Genomic DNA, 19,239 nt, shown 5'->3' with positions numbered 1-19,239 from the left:
TGCTGGAAAATGTATTTGATTGTGACTTGGTCTTAATCCCAATTCTTTGACAATATGTCATAGGTCCCCCTGTGTATTAAGTCATGCCAAAATATAGGAACTCATCTTGGGAACATTTGCAGAAGTCCTCTAAAAGATACACAAGTTTCTCGAATGCGAGAGCTCCCAAAATATGTATAATGGTACAGAATTATGCTTCCCATGGATGCATACCCACCATTTGAGACATAGTTCCAATGTGGTGAATTGTCAGAAAGTGGGAAGTTTTAATACCAACAAAACCTGAGTCTATATCTGCAAGGTCAATGAGCACTGCAAAAAACAATGAAGAGTTTATTCTAGTGATTTCGTACAAAATGGAGACCATTCCAGTCCTTGGAAAACCATTTCGCACATGTTGTCCCAAGTAAGGACCTTATTATGCCAAACTAACGAAACAAAAAAGATGATCTTCAAGGGAACTTTCCATTTCCAAACTTTCTGAAACTGACATGAGTTAGTCAAGGAGTAGTATGAGGATAGGATATACATGTACACTTCCAAGACCACCATTAAGCCATGTTGTAATTTCTCATACCATGTAAGTGAGTCCCCATTCTCATTTTGACACAGACCAGCCAGGCATAGACTCTGAATATATTGTTGCCAAGCTATTGTATATTCACCACACATGCCAATTTCCATCACATACTTCCAAATTGGATAATAGCCTCTCCATTGACTTAAACCCAGTCCAGAAAGGAAATACCTCTAGCATGATAAATATCAATTAATCCCTCCGAGAGGCAGCTAGAGGAGAAAACACCTATCATAGAATCTATACCAATAAGAATTTGGTCCCCTTTTCCAAAGGACCACTAGAGCATACGTAAAAACCATCTTTTGACTTTTTAGAAGCTCAACCAAATGTAAGATCTTGATCTAACAACAATCCCTCCCCTTCTGAACCATTCCATAGTAGTATTCCACTTCATGTATTTCACCTTAATAATATTCTTCCATCGTCCCTTGGCATAAAGTGCCCATGATAGGGATTTAATGAGAAGAACCCAACCAAAAACCCGCAATTCCAATAAACCCCAACCACCACTCTCCTTTTCCTTTGTAATCCCTTCCCAATTTACCAGATGAAATTTTTGTATATCACCAATACCAGACCAAAGGAAGCACGTCATAATAGACTGAATCTTCTTTACAATAGACACTAGAAGCGAAAACAATGTGTCCAATATACTGATAATTGTTGTAGAACTGACTGAATAAGAGTATATATACCCCCCAATTTGATCCACCTATGAGTCCATCTATTCAATATGTTATGGAATTTCTAGAAGCCAAGTCCACTAGCCAACCCTATATTTATTCAGTGTCAATCTAAGTCCTAGGTAGGTTAACCCATCCTCCAGTTTTTTGATCTCAACTCCAAAAATCCCAAGTATGAATTCAAGCTCCCCCTTATTGCCATTAGAGTAACGAAGGGTTGACTTACCACCATTTTCTACTAGACCATATTTTGCTCCATATATCATTAGTATTGAATGTAATACATGTTTAAAATGCAACAAGATGATGGATCTTAGTGAAAAGAAGTCACCTTCACTAAGTGGGCCCGCAGGCTATTTTTGGCGCAAAGTCTATTTTTAGACATATGGATCATGGTCTATGAGTTGCAGGATGCTGTTTGTGGATGATTGGTCATGTTGGTAAAAATAGATGGACTTCTATTTTTGGTTCACAGCAGAGTGATCAGAGTCTATTTTTAGACTGCCAGGCTAAAAATAGAAACAGTCAAATATTATTAGCCCTTAGTAATATTTGAACTCTAAACATTATCTTATTCTCTTGGAACACTTCAGTTCGAGCTACGGATGTGGCACATGCAGCTGACAAAAGGAATCACGTGGTTTCTTATGTGTTAGTTGAGCTATTGCATGGAGGACTTCAGTGAGAACTCATGCATGTGAGTTCTATGGAGTTGGATGTGGAGTTGATGGAGTTGTGTTTAGTTTGACTTAGTTGAACAAGTTGTATTTTAGTCTAACTAAAGAATACTATAGTGATGAGTTGTGTGAATTAAATATTAATTAATTCACTAGTTATTAACTCATAAAGAAACTAAAGAATACATCAGTTAACTCAGTGCATGGACAGTTCAACAGACACAGGTGTTAGAGGTAAGTGAAAGGGTGAGTTGTGACTATCAGTTGTGCATGATATTTTTCACATGCATGGATTGAGTTATGCCAATGAGGATTGCGCAGTGTGGGCCAATATCAAGGCAATTAGAGCTTGTGCTCACGTGATTTTCACTTAGCATTGTGCAGTGGAGGCAGGCAAAGCAGTGGATAAGATTTGAACTTGTGACTTGTTCGGATCTGAGCTAGTTTTGTGTGTAACAGGTGGAGATAGTACTGAGTACTTGTGAGGAGTATTGTACTTGTATTTTTACACGTTCTCAATCATTATAATATACAGATAGTGTGGGGTTTTCAGTTGTATGCTTTCCCCGGGTTACATACTGTGTTAATATGTGCATGCGATTGATGTTTCATTGTTTTTAATGCTGCTAAATTGATGATCAACGTAGAGGAGATTATGTATTGTGCATGTATTCCGCAATAATGTATAATAGGGATAATCTCTGTGAATAAGTGTTTATTATTCAAAATTTCTACATGGTATCGGAGCAGTTGATCATCAGATCTATTATTCAGAAAGTGTTTACATTTTATTTCTTCAAGCAGAGTCTGTAATCAGGCCAGGTAGCCTCTGGATTCATCCTTCTTTTGGAAGGTGAGATATCCGGTGAATGCCCATACAGTCGATCTCTGTACAAGAAATACTTTGTTCTCACGAATTTTAGATCAAAAGCAGTTTAGTTTTGAGCCGGTGGAATTCGAATTTGCAGCAGTGTTTTCTTGGTGTCAACGTGGCAATGTCTTTCAACGGATTGTGATTGGAGTATGCTCTTGAAGGCAACTCAAATTATATTGCATGGAAAGACAAGATGGAGGCGTTGTTAGATGACAATGGGCTGAAGGAGTTCATAGAGGCCGAGGTCCCAAAGCCTACTGATGCTGCTCACGTTGAGGTTTGGCAAAAGAAGACAACAAATTGTCGAAGGATTCTGTTGGAGGGCGTGAAGGATCACATTATGTCCAGCCTGCATGGAAAGGCTTCTCCATACTTGATGTGGAAAGCATTGACAGATCTATTCCAAAGCAAGAGCGATCAGAGGAAGCTGGCGCTCAAGGATAAACTCAGAAACATCAAGTGTGAGAAGCGAGACAATATGCCCAAGTATCTCACGAAGTTCACCCAATGCAGGGATGAGCTAGGAGATGTGGGGGTAACTGTTGATGATGAGGACTTGGTGAGCTTGGCTCTCCTTGGTCTTCCGAAGAGTTGGCATTCCTATCAGGACTCTGTCAATGGTCGGGAGAAATTGCCAGGATGGGAGAGACTTTGGTCGGATCTTGTGCAAGAGGAGATCAGGCGGAATACCAAGGACGGATCTTCATCAAAGGCATCTGATGAAGAAAATTGCGCTTTGGCTGCCAAAGTGAAGAAGGGGAAGGAGAAGGGTTCTCTTTCCGAATCCAGTTCTTCCAATGATGGGAAGAAGGTTGACAAGTCGAAGGTGAGATGCTTTCGTTGTCATGAGTTGGGCCATTATGCTACTAATTGCCCAAAGAAGAAATCCAAGAAGGGATCCAGGGAAGGATCTGAAGGTGAGGCACTTGCTTCACAGTTCGAGTTGGATTTCACACTCTTCGCATGCATGGTTTCATCCATAGTGGGAAGTGGTTGGTTTCTTGACAGTGGAGCTTCTTTCCACATGACCGGTGACAAGAGTTTGTTCAGTACTTCGGAGGAGAAAGATCTCCAGATACTCATAGCGATGGGTAATGATGAGAAGTATAGTGTCTCAAGTGTAGGCATGGTTATTTTTCAGAGGGAGCATGGAGCGCGCCTTACCTTGACCGATGTCAAGTATGTACCAGGACTGGAGAGAAACTTGGTGTCGATCGCGACGCTGGAAGACAGAGGCTATGATGTAGTCTTCAGTAAGGGAAAGGTTTTCCTTAGACACATCATCACTAGACAGGTGAAGCAGATTGGTTCATGGGTCAAGAACCTGTATGCTCTTGAGGTTCAAGATGCATGCAAAGCCTTGAGCAACGAGGCAACTGATGGAGACTTGGTGGTTGAGAGGGAGCATATATTACCTCTTAACATGCAGAGCCAAAAGAAGTCTCAAACGATTGTGGAGGAGCCACGATTGGTGCAGCAGCTTCAGGAGGTTATGGAGCAGCCACAACAAGGGAAGCTGAGAGGAAATCGAGTAGAGACATCTACTCATGCAGAGACCTCCAGTAGGGGGAAACTTCGTGCCAGGTGGGCTGAGGGATCACATGCAGCCATACCTCTAGGTAGGAGGTGGGGAGATGTGGATTGATCATCCCAAGGAGGAGGGGCAGGATCCTTGAGGTACCCAACCTCTTGGATGAGACCTTGCTACGGGAGCCCCGATGTGGAGTAGCAGGAACTGATTGACTGGGCAGAGACAGATGTGGATGGAGCAGCAGAGAGAGCGACAGTGTAGGGAATCCCAGGACAGCGCATAGCTAGCAGGCTGCAGGAATGCGAGAGGCACAAGTGTTTTGCACTCTGCTAGGTGGCACAAAGAAGTGTGCAATGGTGCGAGATGCATGGAGATGTTGCAGTAGTGCAGATGTCAGAGAGGGAGCACTTGTCAGCAGCAGGTAGAGATTCAACATCAGAGTATGTTCCTAGCTCAAACAGAGTGGTCAGTTGGGAGTTTTTTTTGTTCCAAGTGTTGTTGGAGCAAGTGGACTGGGCAAATGTGTTGCATGCAGAACATTCCAGAGTTGCAGGATAGGGGTTGCAGATAATCCATATCTTGTTGAGAGGGAGTGTTGAAAATGCAACAAGATGATGGATCTTAGTGAAAAGAAGTCGCCTTCACTAAGTGGGCCCACAGGCTATTTTTGGCGCAAAGTCTATTTTTAGACTATGTCTATTTTTAGACATATGGATCATGGTCTATGAGTTGCAGGATGATGTTTGTGGATGATTGGTCATGTTGGTGAAAATAGATGGACTTCTATTTTTGGTTCACAACGGAGTGATCAGAGTCTATTTTTAGACTGCCAGGCTAAAAATAGAAACAGTCAAATATTATTAGCCCTTAGTAATATTTGGACTCTAAACATTATCTTATTCTCTTGGAGCACTTTAGTTCGAGCTACGGATTTGGCACATGCAGCTGAGAAAAGGAATCACGGGGTTTCTTATGTGTTAGTTGAGCTATTGCATGGAGGACTTCAGTTAGAACTCATGCATGTGAGTTCTGTGGAGTTGGATGTGGAGTTGATGGAGTTTGTTCAGTTTGACTTAGTTGAACTAGTTGTATTTTAGTCTAACTAAAGAATACTCTAGCGATGAGTTGCGTGAATTAAATATTAATTAATTCACTAATTATTAACTCATAAAGAAACTAAAGAACACATCAGTTAACTCAGTGCATGGACAGTTCAACGGACACAGGTGTTAGAGGTAAGTGAAAGGGTGAGTTGTGACTATCAGTTGTGCATGAGATTTTGCACATGCATGGATTGAGTTATGCCAATGAGGATTGCGCGGTGTGGGCCAATATCAAGGCAATTGTAGCTTGTGCTCACGTGATTTTCACTTAGCATTATGCAATGGAGGCAAGCAAAGCAGTGGAGAAGATTTGAACCTGTGACTTGCTCAGATCTGAGCTAGTTTTGTGTGTAATAGGTGGAGATAGTACTGAGTACTTGTGAGGAGTATTGTACTATGTATTGTTACATGTTCTCAATCATTATAATATACAGATAGTGTGGGGTTTTTAGCTGTATGCTTTCCCCGAGTTACATACTGTGTTAATGTGTGCATGCGATTGATGTTTCATTGTTTTTAATGCTGCTAAATTGATGATAAAAGTATAGGAGATTATGTATTGTGCATGTATTCTGCAATAGTGTATAATCAGGATAATCTCTGTGAATAAATGTTTATTATTCAAAATTTCTACAATACAGTCCATTGAGATTGTGAGATTAGTCCAAAAGTGAAAACATCATCAATGAAGAACATATGTGATATTGAAACTCTATGAGCCAACCTAAGTCCTCTAAAGGTGTCCAGTGGTATAGCCTCTCCAATATTCAAGCTTAAACCATCCATGACTAGTATGAAGAGAAGTGGTGATAAGGAGAAACCCTATCAAAATCCCCTACCAGCCTTGAAGAAGTATGAAGGAAAACCATTAATCAAAACAACAAAACTTACCGAGATAATGCGAGCCATGATCCATTCCACAATGTGCATTGAGAGTCCAAATTGAGTAAGAATTAGACGAAGAATGGTCTAGTCAACATAGTCATAGGCCTTCTGAAGATATAATTTCATGTCCAGGGCCTCCAACTTTTTAGTATAAATCGAATGTATGCACTCATGGGCAATGGTTATAGCCTCTTGAATCAACTGGTTTGAAAGGAAACCAATTTGTTCTTGAGAAATATGCTCAAAAAGAGTGGCCTTGATACAACCAACAATGATCTTGGATATCATTTTATAGGTAATATTATAAAGGGAAATCGACCTATGGTCCGATAAGGCGTGTGGGTGCAAGTCCTTGGAATGAGAGCTAAGAAAATGGATTTTATAGCCTCTATTATGCTTCCAATAGTGCAATATTCGTCAACCATATCCAAGAGATCATGTTCCATAAACTCAAAGAAATGTAAAAACAACTCCATCATTGAGCCATCTGGGTCAAGACTTTTTTTCCTTCGCAAAATTCTTGAGGACCAGAAGAATTTCATCCATAGTGATAGGGCGGAAAAGCGAAACATTTGTAGAATCCATAAACATATTGGGATAATTCTCAATCCCCCATAATTGGTCCTCAATATCGGCTCCCTCACAAGTTGAGAGCATGCACCAAAAATATATGACTATGTCCCTCAGGATCTCCAAATTGGAATGCACTCTGACCGCAAAGATTGATTTAATGTCCTAGATAGAATTATAATTCCTTCTGCAATTAGCATATTGATGAAAAAACATGTGTTTTGATCGCCTTCTTTCATAGAGAATTCCCTATTTTTGAGTCGCCATGAAGTCTCTTATATGGTTAAAATAATCCTCTTTGATCTATGTTACATAATATCTTAATCCCACATAAATTTTAAAACAACCTATTCTAAATTTATTAAACGTATAATTTTATATATATAAAGATATAACTTAAAAAAAAAAAAAAAAATTATTATAATCAATTTTAAAATTTGCATTTTATTTATTAATTTTAAACTAACTATTATTTTAAATCTAATTATTAGTGCCTATGACCCTGTAAATACAAATACAAGTCCGAATTGAAAGCCCTAGTTGAAACAATTTTTTCTTTTAAAATATAGAACTACCAATACCAATAATACTAGATTTTATTTTGCATGAAAGTTCGAAGTGCACAACCATGAAGTCAATCTAAGCATATCTGGGGCAAATGGATTTAAGGAAAATAACCATCCATTTAAAAAAATCATGATCTACAAAAATATTCCTTGAATCAAAATAAAATGAAGTAGTTAAAACCAAGACTACTGTTCATTTATGTATACACATTTTGAAAAATCTATAACTTATTCCACTTTATATATAAATTTGTAATATTTTTCTAAAAACATAATATCCACTTGGCAAGGACTATATTGTTTGGTTAAAATTTCATTTTTTTTCCTAAAAAAAATGACATCTCAATACTCATAATACTTTAAGATGAATAAAAATTTATCCTATTATAAATCACAAACAAATTATTGCAATAAAATTATTAATATCAAATATTAATTATTCTTAATACTAATTATTCACAAACGAAAATGTGGAAAGGCTAATTGATTTTTAGATTGTCCTTTAAAAATCATAAACAGAAAATGAGATTCATTAGGTATATCTCAAATATTCGGAAGTACTTTTAAATTTCCCAGATGTGATAGTTTTCACTAATATGAACCCGTTTGGATTAGGGATGAGTGAAATTTTTGGATTTGCTTTTTAAAATAGCCGTTTTAATGCCAATTTTTTGGATTTACCGTTTAAATATTACCGTTTTAATACCGATTGTAAATAGCTGTTTCGGAATGAGTGAAATTTTTGGGTTTGCTTTTAAATATCAATTGTAAATAGGCGTTTAGCTAAATGATTTTTTATCCAAATTTTGTAGTATAATTTTTGGTGAAATTTTAATATTTATTACTAAAATCATAGTTTAATATAGAAAAGATGAAAATATTCAAAAATATTTAAAACATTTAAATTAATTAAAAAATAATAACTTAAATTTAATAATTTTTATTAATCAATTTTTAAACATTTTAAAATCAGGACACATAAAATCTACCCAAAATAAACCCAAAAGTCGCTTTGTGAAAGTATTGCTTCCGGAATAGGTTTACCATGGTTCGTTAATGATAACCCCATGGATTCAACAACGGATTTAGACATAAATTAGGAAGAAAAGGGTTTAAGAACATCAAATAAAATTTTAATTATTTATTATTTTTAAATTTAGTTATCCATTAAACTCTACATTTTAAGAAATTATAACTTTTACTTTTATGGTTAAAAATTATATTTAAAAAAACCATAACTTCATTACTTACTAAATAATAACAAATTAATTATATGTAATAAATATAGTTACATTTAAATTGTGATATATTAACTTTTGAATTAAATTTCATTCAATATGATCTTAATTTTTTCACTTAAAAATTTCATCAAAATTCAAAAACAAAATTAAAAAAATATATATATATTTTTAGAAGTATTGCATCTTATTTCCTAAAATTAAATATAAATATATTTATTACATACTAAATAATAATAAATAAATTATAAATGAATAATCATAATTATATTTAAATTTTTCATATATTAAATACTAAATCAAATTCTTTTGAATATAATTTTTGCCCAAAAAAACATAGATTAATAAAGAATTGTATCTTTAACAATATTACATCTCATGGAACCATATAACATTATATCTCATCAAACCAAGCAAAGGTTAATATAAAGACAAAATATAAAACAGTACAACTACAATGATATCTTTATCTTATCAACCGTAGGAGGGGAAAACTAAAATCAAGTACCTTAGCGGGCATTTTACCCAACTTAAGTGTGATACGATAATTTCCCTTGAACGAATCATTAGTCTTGACTTTTCGGATCATCTTATCTCATAATGAATTTACCGTTGTACCATGCACTCATTCTGAGGAATGTTGAAATTCCCGCTGTAATTATTGTCAATTCACGGGGAAGTGATGGAATTCATGGATATTTTCCAAAAATGACCGTTCTAATGGCAACTATAAATTCCGGAACATATTTCCTTTAGAGAAAGACTGCTTTAATGTCAACCAGAGGAATCATTAAGATGAGACAGTTGGAATCATCCTGTGAAAATATTATCATCTGAGAATGAAGTGCACCATGCACTCATTCTGAAGAATGTTCGTTCAAATTCCAACGCTGTGATATTATCACTTGACAGGGAGCTGATGAAATTCTTGGAGCATTTCCAAAAATATGTCCGTTTTAATGGCAACTATAAATTCCGGAATATCTTTTCTTTAGAAAAAGGCCGCTTTAATGCAACTCTAGATTATGGAACGGAAGCTGTTTCCTTTTTACTGATTTTGATTGCAATGAGATATTTTTTTGTTTTTTTGAAAATTGTTTATAATTTGGTAAAGATTTTCTGAAATTACATATTTTAGTAGTGAATTTTCTATAATTTTAATATTTTAAGAGTTTTGATTTCAAATAATAAAAAATTATTATTTAAATAAAAATATTGTTTAGCCAGAGACATTTTATAATTAAACCATGTTTAATAAATAATGTGTTAATGATAACTTTTGTGTTTCTTATACAGATTTAATAGGAGTTGTTTTTAGTGTGATTTTTGAGATTTTTTGTGTCAGTATTTTGCACCAAAAAATTGAGATGAAATTTTGATTTGTATTATTGACTGTATATATGGATTCACCATCTGAAAAACTTTAGGACACTTGAACTGTGTAGGGGTTACCTATAGAACTTCAATAAATTCGTATGAGAATTTAGAAAAATTAGAAAAAATCTCACCTGAAAATTTCCAAAAAAAACATGATATCAATTACTAAATTCAAACAGATTTAATTAGTGATTACTGAATTCATCATGGATGCCCCTACTCCTAGACCTAAATACAGTATTTAAGTAAGCAATTTCAGCCGACAGAGAACAGAACTATAATTTTCAAGGAGAGTTATGAATCCATCTTCTGTCCCGCATCCCGAGTTTAAATATAATAAAAGCATCCAGAACATTGCAAGAAAAAGAGTGAATGTCACACTGCATGAACTCCGTGCCTCTGACCCCACACTAATCTTCTCCAACCTGCTGTTTCTGCTGTGGACTCCATAATGGAATCACCAACATCCATCATTCAATTTAACATGCGACCCACATTAAAACCAGGCGTCGTTGGCACACCATTTGATAAACTCTGAAAAAGTCGAACTCCCCGTACATTTTTCCACCCAACCCGACGATGCCATTTCGTGAAGATAACAGGACACAGAAACTACTATCATTACACACGAAGATTACGCAATTTACAACAGGAATTCTCGAATAATTATTAATGGCAATGGAGCTGTTCGCTCTCTCTCAGCGTGAAATTTTGCAATCTTTGTTAGATTTATTTGCATGATTGTGCTGGCTCTAACCGATAGTCAAAGTATCCCGGCTTCCTATTGTTTGCTGCAAGAATTCAATAATGAGGATCGCGATTATAGGGTACTGGGTACTCGTTTTGATCGCCATACAGGTCTCTGTGGCTGCTGCTTGTTTGGCTCCAACGGTCACATGCGGCTTCAGAAGCTGTGACATAACGAATTTCAGAGGGTCATGGCAGGATCGGAAGGTCTGCAAGGCCGAAAGAGTTGTGTACCCGAGAAGTGAGAAGGAGCTTATCGAGGCCGTATCAGGCGCTGTGAGGGAAGGGCGAAAGATAAAAGTTATGAGCGTCGGGTCTCATACTTTTAACCGGTTTGCCTGCCTGGGTGGCAATGCCGCAGTTCTCATCAGTACTCGGGACCACAGTTCAAGAATCAGGGTGAACAAGAGCTCCATGACCGTTACAGTCGATGCCAGAGTTCAATTGAAAGACCTAATTAAACGTTTGGCCGCGGAAGGGCTGACTCTGCCGCATACTACTTACTGGGACGCAGTTTCCATGGCCGGTGTGACGCCCTCGAGTCTCGGGCAGACGTGCACGATGGGCGGGCGCCCTCGTGAACGACGGCGGGCGCATTTTGGCAATGCGACCAGCAGATGGGCGGATCCGACGATGGGTGGACCCGACGAATGGGCGACCCATGGGCGACCCGCGTAGCGGGCGACCCATGGGCGACCCGCACCCGGTGGACGGACGAGCCGAGCGATGAACAGCGCGATGGGCAGCACGGTTGTGTGGACGCGGGCTTGGTTCGATGGGCGGGTGCGTTACAGCATGGGCAAGCGCGGCATACGACGGACGACAGAACAATGGCGGGCAGCGAGCGACGAAGTGACGAGCTGAGTGCGACATTACAGCAGGCGGACACTGGTTGCCATGCGACGATCTATGCAACAATAGCATATGCGACGAAGGGAAAACGCTTGAATAAACTAAGCGTTGAACCTATACTCATATGCGATGCTTTATGGAGTGGGCCGACGTGTATTTACATGTGTGATGAGCGTATGTAAGTTAATAGGGAGGCTTACCCGCAATTAAAATATGATATGTGAGGGCTCGTATGTAAATAATGGGGCAACCGTGAGGAAGCACACCCCTTAAAACATAAAGGAGGAAGCATATTATATGGAAGAGAACACATATACGAATATGTGTGAATTAATATGAATTAAATAATGAATTCTAAACACATACGTGGGCTTTTATGTTAATAAGTGGGGTCGGCCATAAGTTAAGCAGCCCCCTTTGAAACGTAGGAAAGATACGTATATATAGGGAGGATGAGACTTCATTCTCACCATTCTTTTAACTTAGTTTCCCACCGCACAACAACTAAGTTAAAAGAAGGGTGTGCAGTGGAAGGCAAAGTCAGTTTGCCTATGCTATGGAGGATCTCACCATGGATGACTATGATGGAGCCTTGTATGGAGAAGCAAGGATCGTTGGTTGATGCAGGACTTGTTGGGGCTACTTGTGACCTTATGGTTGAAGGTGCAAGGGCTCGTGACAAGGGTGGAACTTGATGATCGTTGTGGATGATTGGGTCATGCTTTAGCCACATGGCTAAGTGCCCGGCATGACTCATGGACAGATTGAAGGGCACACCCTTGGGTGGACTTCTCATGGCCGAAACCAAAAGGTAGTCTTGGTGAACCTTTGGTGGAGGAGCTATGGAGAAGGGACTTATGATGACATGATGATATGGTTGGTGACCGAGTTCACTAAACCGAAGATGACAGCTTGGATGGAGTTGTGAGCAGACCATGGAGCATTCCTACCGCATGGAGGCATATTGTATACTTGCCGAGTGTTGGATGGCTTGAGGAGCTCATGATGACATGAGATCGTTGTGACTTTTGGGACATCATATATGGTGGACTTAGAGGTCTGATGCATTGAGGAGCTGAGGTCAGATGACTTTGATGTAGTATGGGATGCATACTTTCAAAGCACATGCATGGGACATGGCTTGGAAGAGTGACTTGATGTGGAGGATCGATGAGACACTTTGAGGTGATGGGGTCACGATGATGATGATGATGAGTTGAGCCGAGACTCAACCACTTTACGCACATGATGATGTTGGGATAGATGTGGCAGACTTAACACATTGACACCAACACTTCGTGGACAGCATGTTGCAGATGTGATGGATGGAGTTTTCATGGACCTGAGCATGGATTATAAGTGTTGACACATGACCGGGAGGTGTAGCACTTATACATGGGCAGTTTGCACATGGAGATGACTTGATGGAGATGGGCCTTATATATGTGGCGGTGATGGTTGCCTTATATGGAGGAGTCTACATTATGGTCGATACTAGTCTTGGTGGAGAGTCACTAAGATGATGTGTTGTCGGGACGACAACGTTTTCAGGTGGAGGAGAGTGTGACGCCCTCGAGTCTCGGGTAGACGTGCACGATGGGCGGGCGCCCTCGTGAACGACGACGGGCGCATTTTGGCAATGCAACCAGCAGATGGGCGGATCCGACGATGGGTGGACCCGACGAATGGGCAACCCATGGGCGACCCGCACCCGGTGGACGGACAAGCCGAGCGATGAACAGCGCGATGGGCAGCACGGTTGTGTGGACGCGGGTTTGGTTCGATGGGCGGGTGCGTTACAGCATGGGCGAGCGCGGCATACGACGGACGACAGAACAATGGCGGGCAGCGAGCGACGAAGTGACGAGCTGAGTGCGACATTACAGCAGGCGGACGCTGGTTGCCATGCGACGATCTATGCAACAATAGCATATGCGACGAAGGGAAAACGCTTGAATAAACTAAGCGTTGAACCTATACTCATATGCGATGCTTTATGGAGTGGGCCGACGTGTATTTACATGTGTGATGAGCGTATGTAAGTTAATAGGGAGGCTTACCCGCATTAAAATATGATATGTGAGGGCTCGTATGTAAATAATGGGGCAACCGTGAGGAAGCACACCCCTTAAAACATAAAGGAGGAAGCATATTATATGGAAGAGAACACATACGAATATGTGTGAATTAATATGAATTAAATAATGAATTCTAAACACATACGTGGGCTTTTATGTTAATAAGTGAGGTCGGCCATAAGTTAAGCAGGCCCCCTTTGAAACGTAGGAAAGATACGTATATATATGGGAGGATGAGACTTCATTCTCACCATCAACTTTCGCTCATGTGATCTTCGCATAAGGTAAAGGGAAAAGTGCGAAGGTTCTCAAAGAAGATGCACATTCCTCATGCGCATAAGGGTGAATAAGGCTTCGCATATTTCAGCTTGGGTTATGTGATATAAGATCTCGGTTAAGGGAGATTTATGGTTACGGTTGAGGAAGGTTTCATACACGGTTGAGTGCAGAATTAGGTGAGCGTCTTGGTGACCCGTGTGGGGACCCGCTCACAAGGAAAGGTGCATAATGGTGTATGGTTAAGGCTTCTTATGCCTTGTTGTACTTATTATTAAGTGTAGGCCTTGGACATTCTGCCAGGCACACTTGTACATTTGTATTATTGGAAAGATCATAATATATTCGGGCAGACTTTTCGGGAGTTGCCCCTCCCATTCTTCTCGGTTGTTTTGCAATTGTTGTTCGGTTATAATTGCACATGAAATGATAAAGAATGGTTTATGAAGATTAATGCTTGTGATTATAAGTGAAGACATGTTTATATCGGTTTAAAGCTGATTATATTGGTTAAGGCGTAGTCCATAAACGTTAACTTGTTAAAAAGGGAGCGTTCGGTGGTGCCGCACCCCGCCGGGCACGGTGAAAAAAATTGGCCGTAGACTTGGGGGCGTGACAGCCGGCGTCGTGAGCACGTCGGCTCACGGTAGCGGGCTCTGGGGAAAGGGCAGCGGAGTTTTTGAATACGTGGTGGCGATGAGCTTGGTGGTTCCCGCGCCGCCCTGCGAGGGTTATGCGAAGCTGGTCAGACTGACGCAAAATGACGATGATCTGAAGGCTGCAAAGATCTCTCTCGGAGTGCTGGGAGCCATTTCTCGGATCACATTTGGATCTCCAAGGTGCGGTCGTGCCTTTTGCCCGACGGCACGAGTTTGGGGACATAACGTGGTATCCTTCTCTTCGTCGGGTCGTTTACAGGATAGATGACCGGGTTCCTGTTTCGGTTCCGGGAGAGGGAAAAAACCTACAGATTCTCTTCCGACCGCAGACAGTGCAGACTATCGTCCAGAGCAGACAAATAGGTACGTTTTCACCCTTCTTTTGACTTAATCGTTGTTCGGTGGGAAACTTATTTTGCCCTCATAGATCCTAATTGTTAGTTAGGAAGCTTATTTGAAGAATTTCAAATTAAATGCAAGAAAAGCATCGAGCACAGATCGGATTTGAATCCATGTTCAAAAATTCCTACTTCTTTTGCTAATTTTTTGTGGGTTAATGTTAAAACCTAACGTCACTGCAGAGGTTCATTGCAAATTCATGGCAAGCCCATTCCATCTTTCCTTATTGTCAGTTCATCAGCTCGAAATGCATGAAGGAAAAAATGAAACATATGTCAATCTAATCGTTTTAGTTTTATAGCCAATCCATGCCGAAATGTAGTGGTTTTATGTCCAATATTAAGCTTTGTGCAGGATTTCCTTATTATCCGTTTCTTATCCGTTGGAAAGGCATTCGTGTAGGACTGCCTTAAGATCCTTTTCTTATCCGTTGGATTGCCTTATTATCCTGTGCTTATCCGTTGAAAAGGCATTCTCATCCTTTTTTCTCATCCAGCAGACAGAATGAAAAATCAATAAAATTAATCATTAGTTTATATGTTGAAAAAGCATTTTCCTCCATTATTCTCATGCCATGATGGGATGGAAAAGCAATAAAAATGATTTATTGTGTGTTTTAACGCGAAATGTTTGAAAATATGAAAATGTAGTGTTAGGCTAATTTTCAGGTTTTTTCACAAAAAAAATCATGTTTAGTTTATTCCATTTTTATAGAATAGAAAAATTATATTTTAAAATTGTATCTTAAAAATAATTAACATTATATAAAATTATTAAAATTTAAATATTTTTATAAAAATATAATCAACTATATTGAAAATATAAAATTATTAAAAATTTGAATATTTTCATAAAAATATGACCAATTATATTAAAAATTAAATATTTTCATAAAAATATAACCGATTATTTTACAGAAAATTTCTAAATTTCATTCTAAATTTTTATTCTTAGAATTTTCCACAAAAATATATAAGCATTAATATGTAATATGCTTAACAAAGCCATCATTATCTTAATTGCCAATTCTATGAATATTTAGGAATCTAATATAAAAGTAAAGTAAAATAATTAACTTAACTTAACTTGATTATTCCAAAATATTTTGGAAATTTACAATCAAATTTAGTTTCAACTCATGATCACCCCATCCACCACCATTTTCCACAGATCTAAGTAACTTTTGCCATTCATCATGGCGATAAAATTGCCATATATCTGTCTGCAACTCTCTTGAGCTTTTGCTCCTATTGTCTATTTTAAGTATAAATGGATTTTGTTTTCTATATTTTTAATTTTTTGGAGTATTAACGAACCCTAGGATCCACTATACAAATTGGCGTAGTTTATTACGACTTGTTGACCTGCAGAGGAACAGATACAAGCAACAAAGAACGTTAGCAAGCTCTGCTAGATATCGAGTACTGGACTGAGCCAGACAATCCAGGCAGGAGGTGGATTCCTGAACGATGGGAACAAGTTCACGGGATACCCTGTCGTGGGATATAACAACTACATGCAGTCCTCCTCTGGATGCCAGTCTGACCCCAAGACTGACCATAATCACAAGGCAAACATATGCCTGGCTAATGCAAATCATTTGAGGGCAAATGATATTTCTGTGGGTGGGATTCGAGAGTGAACGGGAGCTTTTTCTTCCACACGTCCATTGCTATTCCTCTTTCCAGTATCGCCAGAGCTATTGAAGACATCAAGCTCCTCCGTGGCCTAAACCCTAAGGCCTTTTGTGGGATAGACTACTACGGAGGATTTCTGATGCGTTTTATTAAGAAATCGGAGGCCTACTCAGGCTTTAATGAGGACACTGTCGATATAGAATTCTTCTACTATCGCTCTTGCCAACCGAATGTCCCCAGGTGGATTGAAGATGTGATGGATATTGTGAAGACAGAGACAAAGTAATTTGTTCTTTTTGTGGAACTGAACCGTTCCTGGTGTAATAACAATGTAAACTTTGAAACGGGAACTCTGGCCCAAAAACCCCAAAAAAACATCAAAAATAGTGCTAAAAATGAAAAGTGTGTATACTGGAACGATGTTTTTATTTTTTAGGCATAAATTTTGAACATGTTTTAAAAATGGCAGTGAATACGAAATTTACTATGAAATTTATGTGCAAATAATAGCTTCAAAATGAAAGTAATGATACTGGAACAATGATTTTTTTTTTTAGGGTCAATTTTCGAAATTTTTAAAAAATGCTAATAAAACCAAATTTTTATGTCTCAAACAAATTTATTTATGAGGAAAAAACACATTAATGTTTTTGGTAGAATATCATTTTTCTTTCCTAAGTATAAATTTAACATGTTTTCAACCATAACATGCTAGATACAAAAGAAATTGAAAATTTTTCAACTATAAAATTAAGAAACCATGACATTATGAAAAAATTACATCACTAAATGAATTCAAAAGTCTTTATTTGTATACTAAATAAAACATACATTATATCTCTAATTTGATATTGCATTGTAGATATTTAAACAATAAAATTTATCATACTTAAGACATATAATCCAACAACATAAAAATGATTCATAACTTCTCATTTAACACCATATGGAAAACATTAATTTTATTTGAAGATACGATGCATACATCAGTTATATAAATTGTCTTAAACAATTATTCAAAATCACTCATATTTTCTTGCACACCATCAGAATTCACATCTTCAGATGAGTGACTGGATGCTGACGAAGATGTTCCATATTCTTCTCTTTCATCAACTAGTGCCCCATCCGAGTCCACATGCATGCCAAACATTCCAGGTTTCAAATTTCTTCTAGATCTACGACTGGTTTCAGCAGACTCCCATGTCAACATTGTTCCTTCTGGTAACAACCTTTTCAGAATCTCTATCGTCTTGAAGCGAAGAGTTCCTCTCTTTGTTAAATTGAAGTCATAAACAAGTATGTCAACATCCTCCAATTGTAATATGTTTGTGCGGCGACGATTTATATTTGTACCCTTTCTTTTTCTTTTCCCGCCATTTTTTTTGTCAGCTACCATCTCTGGCTTATACACACCATTGAATGGGTGTGTATCTGTGGCATACCAATGTACTTCAACACCTGTAACATCCTCATTTTCTGTAAAGACCTTTATAACTTTAGCAACCCAAAATGGATAGCCATTGGGATCTCCATCTGCTAGCACTGCAATCATGCAACCCTCCTTAATATCCTGTACTGAACCCCTGTAAAGGTCATCCATGGCTTCACGTTGTGCACGAGATCTTCTGGAACCAATATACATCTCTCTTTCCATTGCCTGTGAAGAATTAATAATACCTTGACTTTGTTGCTGTTCAACAATGTTTACTTCCTCATGTTCATTCGACACATTTTGTGGCCAACTAAATGGATTTTTCAAAGGTATATCTTCATTTGTTGTTGTTGAAATGATATCACTTTGATTATTGAAAAATGATTCCCACCAAACTGAATCAACAATGTCAAAGTACTCATATGTATATCTAATACATTTTTTAATTTCTTCCAGGCAATCAGAATAATTTATATGTCTATTCTGTCTGCGTGCATTCTGAACTTCACCAACTGATTGTAATAACAATATTTTTGATGCAAATATTGGACGATCTGGAATGAACTTCAAAAATTGCAAACCTGATGACGGTGCCCATTCTGTAGTAGTTGAAAACTTCTTGCCCCATATTAGTGTTTTCCCATCAATTTTTTTGATACGAAATTGATGTTGGAAGCTAATGTCATTAAGTTGTTCAATGCATTTCCCCTCACCATATGATCCCAGAATAAACCTTCGCATGTCAACAGTTTCTTCCAACACATCAAACGTAGGCTCTGGCATGTATGATTTCTTAATACATTCAATTAGTGATGGCAAGCTCCCAACTTCCTTCCTCCTCAATGTGACTGAAAAACGACTGAACATCTGATCAATATGGTCATGAGTGTGCCCAACAAGAAGGAAACCAACCTTTACCTTTTGAAAAATTCTCAATTCAACAAGCATGTTTAGATATCCAAAAACAACCTGATTTTTGTTTTCACGGCAAGTGTTGTCCAATTGTAGATACAAAACTTTAGGAAGATTACCAGACCAATGAGAAATCACATCATGAATTATGGTTATGGTC

General features: G+C 38.2%; 1 pseudogene; it reads left to right on the top strand.

Annotated features, from left to right (window-relative positions):
* Window positions 1-10,891: 10,891 nt before the first annotated feature.
* On the top strand, window positions 10,892-17,018 carry LOC149209042 (L-gulonolactone oxidase 3 pseudogene; annotated as a pseudogene).
* Window positions 17,019-19,239: the final 2,221 nt, after the last annotated feature.

The sequence above is a fragment of the Pinus tabuliformis genome, chromosome 1_2 (genome assembly GCF_031772625.1).
Source record: "Pinus tabuliformis cultivar Carrire ecotype Pingquan chromosome 1_2, CPIR1, whole genome shotgun sequence".
NCBI lineage: Eukaryota > Viridiplantae > Streptophyta > Pinopsida > Pinales > Pinaceae > Pinus > Pinus tabuliformis.
Note: the sequence above shows the minus strand (reverse complement) of the source record. Positions and strands in the feature narration are given on the sequence as shown.